Source organism: Silene latifolia, chromosome X (genome assembly GCF_048544455.1).
Source record: "Silene latifolia isolate original U9 population chromosome X, ASM4854445v1, whole genome shotgun sequence".
Taxonomy (NCBI): Eukaryota; Viridiplantae; Streptophyta; class Magnoliopsida; order Caryophyllales; family Caryophyllaceae; genus Silene; species Silene latifolia.
In genome coordinates this window covers 133,633,687-133,641,427 of record NC_133537.1, presented here as the reverse complement: position 1 = coordinate 133,641,427, position 7,741 = coordinate 133,633,687, and the positions used below count along the sequence as shown (strand labels likewise).

Sequence of the window (7,741 nt, the reverse complement as noted above, 5' to 3'; positions counted from 1 at the left end):
TAGGATGCCTTCTTGCAAGGCAAGGTGGGTCTTGCCAAAATGGCGACACATCCAAACATTAAGCACACAAAATCACATAATGGATGCATCTACAAAAGAATAGCCACTTCCTCATCAGGTGGCGGAGGCACTAAAGAGGAACAAATTTAAGAGCATGTAATCCTTCACAAATACTAGTTCAACAAATTACTAAGGCTAAGAGGATGGCACTAAATCACCTCCAAATGGTGTTAAACTAGACTACTTTCGTCCTTAATTTCCAAATGCTTTCGTCAAGAGCGATCAGATGGTGGTGGAATGATGATCCCTATGATGCTAGTATCATATGACATGACAAGTCTCGAATTCTCTACAAAAGGAAAGGTCAAGGATCGTCCCAAGCTCGACCAAGTGGCTTGACAAAAAGGCTTTTTGGGAATGAAATGCTCAAATCTTTATACACAATGGGTGGATATGACTAGTATTCAAAATTGTCCTCATTTCACTTTCACAATTCAAAAATTTAAGATGGGGTTTGTCCCTTCCGGGCTAGTGTCCTTTGCTTTCGCCAATCGCTTATTAGGCAACCGGTTAACCTCTAGACAATAGCTTTTCGGGGTGATAGTCACTCTGTCTCTGGGCGGCCGAATTCACAACCGTGTGGGGGCCCAATTCAATGGATCCCGCACCAAAGCACATCGAAGTGGTACGCCTCCATCAAAACAACTTAAATTTATCAACATTCAACAATTCATAACATTTGAGGTTTCCTTGGCATTAAATTACTTCCACATGACAAAATTCTTTGAAATGAGCACATCAAGCTTATTGATAGAAAATATTTTTGGGTTGCCTTACCACAAGGTCAATCAAGGTCACCTAGACAAGTTAACCAAGTCCACATCGCATCACGGGGTTGGATAGGTGACTCACATGCAAACCCTTGACTAGGTGTTGGGTCATGGGTCAAAAGACACTAGTATGACACTATCTAGGGTGTTTTACAACCATTCTAGTAGGCAAAGTCTTAAGTTGAACAAGTATTTGTAATGGCTTAGTTGCTCTTGTCAAAGTTCCTAATTAGGCATTTTTCAAAACATTTCTAACATGCAACTACATGCCATGATGCAACTAATATAAACATCCTAATGCAAGTGATTCTATCAACTAATATGACATATAAACTACATGCAAGTCCTAAATTCACATTGTTATACCGTATCAATCAAAATAAAGCCACATAGTCATTAACATAAAGAGGAAAAAGGAGATTGGAAAGATCATACCATACGGTCTTCATTATCCTCATGTCTCGGATGTGGCGTAGTCAATCAATGTGAACAAGGATAGAACAAACACAATATATACAAAACAATATATACACAAGACTACAAAGAGAAATAAACATGTTTTTGGGTTTTTCAATTTTCAAATTTTTATGATTTTCGAACTTTTTCAATTTTTTTGGATTTTTTGAATAAGAGTTAAATGTTAGAATTCCCATCCCCACACTAATATGGGCATTGTCCTCAATGGCCAAAATGATGGAAATTATGCAAAGATGATGCATGATTTCTATACTAAATGCAATCTATACTAAGCTACACTACATGATGCATGGTTTTTGTTATGACGGAGAGGATAATTTAGATTACCTCCCGTTGTGTATGCATTAACTTCCCCAAACCGAGTTAGACACTATTGCTAATGTCCAAGGATGGGTGTAGTTCATGCACACACTATGCAATGCATGAAACTAATTTGTCATTTTGGATTTTGAAAATGTGAACAATAAAAAGAGAACACCTCAATGGTACTGAGGTGTGAGTCCTCTATGGTGCTAGGACTACTCCAACAATGATCAAGAAAATAATTAAAACAAAGAGAGAAATAGACAAACCATGAGAGGGTAGGAGCCTCCAAGGCTTGCTAATCTTCCATCATATTATCACCATTATCACTTTCCTCATTAGAAGTGGTCTCAATGCCACTTCCCTCTTCATTTGCTTCTTCATCTTGCTCATCATCCTTTTCTCCTTCTTCACTTGCTTCCTTATCAATGTTATCATCAACTTCTTCATTACCAACAACCTCATTGTCACCCGAAACGACCCTAGATGCACCTTAAATAGGACTTCTCTATCCGCCCAACTAGGCAAAGGACATGATGGGTCAAGTAGTCCTTGCCTAGGTAAGTGTGGGAGGGGTGGATATTGAGCCAAGTAAGCATTTTTCCGGTCCTCAAAGGCTTGCTTGTGCATTGCTTGCATGAGAAGAGTCAAATAATCATTTCTAGCTTCAACTCCTTCCGGCTTGAACTCTTGATACTCAAAGGGGTAAGGTGGTATGACAATGGAAGAGGAGGGCATTTCAAGTTCACCCTTTTGTTGTTGAATAATATACTCGGCCTCTTTAGAAAGGGGAAGTAGATAATTGGTCCGATGGACGCTTAGACGACAAATCTTTGAAGGCAAGGTGAACGATCTAGCTTCACTAGTGAGCCATCCATACTTGGTATCAAGAGGGTTATGGGCAACCCACTTGTACTTGTGTATCATAGTATGCAAATCAACAAGATGACCACCCTCCTTTGCTTTATACTTGTTATCCTTATTGAAGTTAGGATCAAAGTACTTAGCTAGGATAGTGACTAGGCCGCCATTGACAATAACGGTAGTGCCCTTCTTCCCACAATCAATGTTGAGCCATCTATCTACCAAAAGCCTCAAAGAGTTGAAAGACTTGGTGTGTACTCTTCCATTGTTCAAAGCCGATTCAAGAAGAATAAAATCAAGTTTGGTGAAATGGTTGGTATCTTTCCTTGCAATAATGGTGTTTCCTATGACCTTGTGCCATACTCTTATGCCCGGATGGTGGACTAAAAGAGCACGACTCGCATGAAAGTCCTCAAATTTCCTCCCGGAAATTGCCTCCCAAAGAGGGTCGGGGTCATACTTTCCATAGTTCTTAAAATAACTCGGTTCATCACTAAGACCCAAAATTTCACCCAATTCTCTAAAGGAAATGCATCTACTAACATTAGCTAGACGAAACTCGAGATTCTCCCTACTCTCAACTTTGGTGACTTTCAAAGAACTCAAAAACTCCAAGGTAAGGGAGGGGTATGTCAATTCTTTTGATTCAAACAATTTCTCTAACCCCATGGCTTTGAAAAAGGCTCTAGTTTGCTCAAGGACACCCAACTTTCCCAAGGTGTCTTCACAAATAAATTTGGTGGATTGAAGTGATTTCCTAGCAAACTTGGCAAAAGTATCTCTATGGGTTTTGGAAATAAAAGTTACCTCCGGATAATGCAAAAGTTGATCGATTTCCGGAGTAGAAGATGTTGTTGCTCCCATAGAAGGTTGTTGTTGTTGTTGCACTTCCAAGTTTGGTGTTGCTACCACCATAGCCAATGCTTTCTTTGCTTGAAGAGCCTTTTGCCTTTGTGAAAGTGTCTTTGGTGCCTTTGTTGCCTTTGTTGCCTTTGTTGCCTTTGTTGCTCCCTTAGTCCTTGCCATTGATGAACTAACCAAGAAAAGAATGAAAAATCTTCAATTTGTAGTGTACCCAAATCGATTTAAAGGTGAAAGGCTTTGCCTTTATGAATTCAAAAATCGACTCAAAGGTTGAAGATTTTGCTCTTGGTTTTGATTTTTATTGAAAAAGGAGTGATTGATTTGTTGTTAGAAGGATGATTTGATTTGATTTTGGTGAATGTTGTTGAGGGATTTTGTTTTTGTGATGGAGAGGATGAGGGTTTTGATGTTTTGAAGTAGTGTTATGAATGAATGAATGAATGAATGAAGGTGGGAGGGATTTTATAAAGACCGAAAAATTCGAACTGCAGGGGCAATCCGTGCGGTTTCTGCCCAATACGGGCGGATTCTGCACTTTCTGGGTTTGATAAAACTCGCCTAAAGACGGGCGTATTCAAGAGAAGACGCTCGGATTTGCTTGATACGGGACGGGCGGATTCTTCAGAAGACGGACGGATTTGAGTCCAGGAAATTTTTCTTGTTTTCCTCAGCAGAGAAGACGGGCGTCTTCTTTCCAGACGACGGATTTGCGGAGACGGGCGGATTCTTTGTTCAGACGCCCGGATTCTCTTACAGTAAAAAATCTTTCAAAATTTCAGCTTATAGGGACGTGCGTCTTCAACCCAGTACGCTCGGATTGCATGAAGACGGGCGGATTCTCTTGAATCCGCTCGGATTCTACCCCTGTGTACCCGTATTCAGTTCCATCCGTGTATAATGCATATCCCTTATCAACCTTCTATTCTTCTTCAAATCTTGTGTTCTTCATTGTGGGGGCACTACTAAGGCATGGATAGCCTAGGCAATTGCCATCCCCACACTAAGCGAAAGCACTACACATCAATTGAGATTGTTAGTCCCTCCCTCACTTCTCTCAAACATGACAAATATCTTGATCAAAGCAAATAAAAATCCAAAGATGACAAAAATGAAATACAAGAATTGAAATGCGAGTTAGGGAGTTAGAAATATTTACAAATGGTGGTTTAGGGAGGACTCCACCAAACTCTCGTTCTTGATGAGATGTCAAGGGGGCATGTTCAAGGTGTTGTTGATGTTGCTCAACACCTTGAAAAAGTGATCAAAAGCTTGTTCATTATCATGGTAGAGGTCTTCAATAGACCTTGGCCCTTGTTGTCGGTCTTGATCGATGGCATTACCAATGTAGGGATTAAAAATCCCTTCAAATTCGTCATCCCAAAGACCACAAACTTCATTAAGTTGATCATTGAAAATCTCTTGATTTGATGGAGACAACTCTCCCAAATTCTTCTCTTGGCCAATGAGGCCATTCTCTTCTTCTTTGGTTGATTTTGATGAGCTTTGCAAGCTCTCCTTGTCACAATTCACTTGCTCTTTGAATGGAGCATCTTCAATTTTTTTCTTCCATTGGAGTTCCGATTTCTTCCTTTCATCCTTTCGGCTATAATGATCAATCATGAAACATGGTTCATGCAAACGAGGAGCTCTCATAGTCTTGTCAAGATTAAAGGTTATGCTTTCATCTCCCACTTCTAGAGTGAGCTCACCATGTTTCACATCAATCACCGCACCCGCGGTGTGTAGGAAAGCTCTTCCTAGAATGATTGGAATGTTGGAATCTTCCTCCATATCAACAATGACAAAGTCCACCGGGATGAAAAACTTCCCAATTCGTACGGGGACATCTTCCCATGTCCCTAATGGTGTCTTCGTCGATCTATCGGCCATTTGGAGTGTGATGTTGGTGCATTTAAGCTCTCCCATCCCCAACCTTTTACTCACCGAGTACGGCATGACACTCACACTAGCCCCTAGATCACATAAGGCTTTGTTGATCGTTGTGTCGCCAATGGTACACGGTATTGAGAAGCTTCCCGGATCCTTTAGCTTTGGAGGTGAACTCCCTTGAAGTATTGCACTACTCACCTTAGTGAAGGCGATAGTCTCAAGCTTCCGGATCGACTTCTTCTTTGTGAGGATATCTTTCATGTACTTCGCATAGGCCGGCACGTGATTGATTAATTCCGTGAAAGGAATTGAGACTTCCAAATTATTCACAATTTCCATGAACTTTCCAAGTTGATCATCAAATTTGGTCCTGGCTTGACGACTTGGAAAAGGAAGTCTAATCACAATGGGCTCCTTCTCCTTGACCTTGTCTTCATTTTTCTTTGAACTTTCTTCTTTTGATGATTCTCCATCTTTGGAGTTTTGCACAATTTCTTCCTTTTCACTAGCTTCCACAACTTCATCCTCAACTTGCTTCCTTGGCGCTTCATACCTTGTACCACTTCTCAAGTGAATAGCACTAACCGTTTCATGTCTAGGGGGATTACTTTGAGGTGGTAATTGCCCCTTTTGTCTTTGTGAGCTTGAAGATGCTAGTTGAGTCAATTTTGTTTCCAACATCTTGGTGTGAGCTAGGATGTTGCTGATGGTGGTTTCCTTTGCTTAGCTATCTTTTTGCATTTGAGTGAAAAATTCTTGTTGATTCTTTTGCATTTGGAGGACCGCTTTTTAGACATCAAAACCTTGGTCATTTTGGTGATTGTATGGATTTTGATTTTGGTAACCTTGGTTTTGATTGTAAAAGGGTCTTTGATTTTGGTTTCTCATGGGTGGTAGAGTGTATGTTGTTTGAGGGTTTTGAACATTTTGGCTTTTGTATGAGAGATTTGGATGGAATTTGGTGTTTTCATTGTAATAGTTGGAATAAGGGGTACCACTCTTGTATGCTTGGAAAGCATTCACTTGTTCATTTGTTCCCCTACATTCATTTTGGTCATGTCCCAAAGTTCCACAATTCTCACATATCCCACTTGGGATTGATGAGGATGCCGTCATGGCATTAACATGATGCTTTGGTGATTTTGAGACTTCTTCAAGTCTAGCCATAGCTTTTTCAAACTTCAAATTGATTGTGTCAATATGAGCACTAAGTTGAGCACCCAATTGAGTAACGGAGTCCACTTCATGGTTTCCTCCTCTAGTAGCCTTGCGAGGTCTACTATATTGTGAGTTATGGACCACCATTTCCTCAATCTTGTTCCATGTTTGATTGTCATCAACTTCGGTGAACATTCCATTTGATCCCATGTTGAGAATGTTCCTTGAATCCTCATATAGACCATTCCAAAATTGTTGTACCAAAAACCATTCGCTAAGTCCATGGTGAGGACATGAGCGACAAATTCCCTTGAACCGCTCCCAAGCTTCATACAAAGATTCTTCATCCCTTTGCTTAAAACCCGTAATTTGAGCTCTTAGCATGTTAGTCTTTTCCGGTGGGTAGAATTTTTTGTAGAAAGCTAGAGCCAACTTCTTCCAAGAATCTATTCCGAGGGTGGCCTTGTCAAGGCCCTTCAACCATTGCTTCGCGGTGCCAATTAGAGAAAAAGGAAATAAGACCCATCTAATTTGGTCTTGAGTCACACCCGTTTGAGAGATTGCATCACAATAGTTGCAAAAGGTTTCCATATAAGAATGAGGGTCTTCACTAGGCATCCCCCCAAATTGGCTCCTTTCAACTAATTGGATGAAGGCGGATTTGGCAATAAAATTTCCGGTTAGATGTTGCGGTGTAGGAGTACCATTTGGTAGGTTCTCCTCGGTGGGTACGGAGTGTGACGAGAATTTAGGCATTGTAGGTTGATTTTGTGGGGTATTGTGTAATGGGTTCTCCTCTCCTTCTATTGCGAAAGGGTTGACGAACTCAATAGTTGGTTGAACAACTTCACTAATACCTCTTAAATTCCTCCTAACAAGTCTCGTATTGTTCGTCAAGGTTCTTTCGATTTCACGGTCAAAAGGTAACAAATCACCTTGTGACCTTTTAGACATGCAAAATATCAAACAACTCGAAAACAATTAGAACAAACCTTGAGGAGTTTTACTTCCCCAAGGCGAAGAAAGACACAACTAATAACAATAAAAAGGAAATCTAAATCAAACAAACACCGTCCCGCAACGCGCGCCATTTTTGATCGGTCCGTTTCGTGTTCACAATTAAAGGTGTGGTCGTTGGGTCACGTCCGAATCAAAACACAATTTATAGCTTCACAAACAATTCTACAATTAGTAAAGAGGCAAGTAAAGGTCGGATCCCAAGGGACGGGTATTGAAATGAGATTTCTATTGAAACTAGTGGTGTCTTGGGGGTGTCACAAATTGGGTTGATGTAGAAGGTTACTAACTAAAATAGCAATGAAAATAAACTAGCAAGATGAATTAAAAGGGGTGTA

General features: G+C 40.5%; 1 non-coding gene across 1 annotated transcript; it reads left to right on the top strand.

The window, feature by feature from the left end:
- Window positions 1-6,663: 6,663 nt before the first annotated feature.
- On the top strand, window positions 6,664-6,770 carry LOC141625871 (small nucleolar RNA R71). Its single transcript, XR_012535618.1, has one exon. It is a non-coding gene; the product is annotated as a small nucleolar RNA R71 (small nucleolar RNA).
- Window positions 6,771-7,741: the final 971 nt, after the last annotated feature.